Source organism: Trachymyrmex cornetzi, unplaced genomic scaffold, assembly GCF_001594075.2.
Source record: "Trachymyrmex cornetzi isolate Tcor2-1 unplaced genomic scaffold, Tcor1.1 scaffold422, whole genome shotgun sequence".
NCBI classification, from domain to species: Eukaryota; Metazoa; Arthropoda; class Insecta; order Hymenoptera; family Formicidae; genus Trachymyrmex; species Trachymyrmex cornetzi.
Window position 1 is genome coordinate 610,752 of NW_017298983.1, and position 305 is coordinate 611,056.

The window sequence follows — 305 nt, forward strand, 5'->3', positions numbered from 1 at the left end:
ATTTATTATTTTCATATAAATGAATCATTTTCCATTTGTTTACAATTTTTATGAATATTTTTCATCATCAACTCATTAATTAAAAAATTTTGTAAAAATATACTCCCATTTTAATTATGAAGTAACCCCGAAAATTTCAAAATAGAACTCGAATTTTTTAACTATACAGTCTATTCGAGTTCTATTTTGAAATTTTCACTTCATAATTGAAATGGGAATATATTTTTACAAAATTTTTTAATTGATGAGTTGATGATGAAAAATGTTCATAAAAATTGTAAACAAATGGAAAATGATTTATTTAT

General features: G+C 19.7%; 1 protein-coding gene across 2 annotated transcripts in view; it reads right to left on the reverse strand.

Moving 5' to 3' along the window:
* LOC108764428 (elongation of very long chain fatty acids protein AAEL008004) overlaps nt 1-305 on the reverse strand; it is a 9,782-nt gene that overhangs the window by 6,559 nt on the left and 2,918 nt on the right. The gene's annotated exons all lie outside the window — the stretch shown is intronic.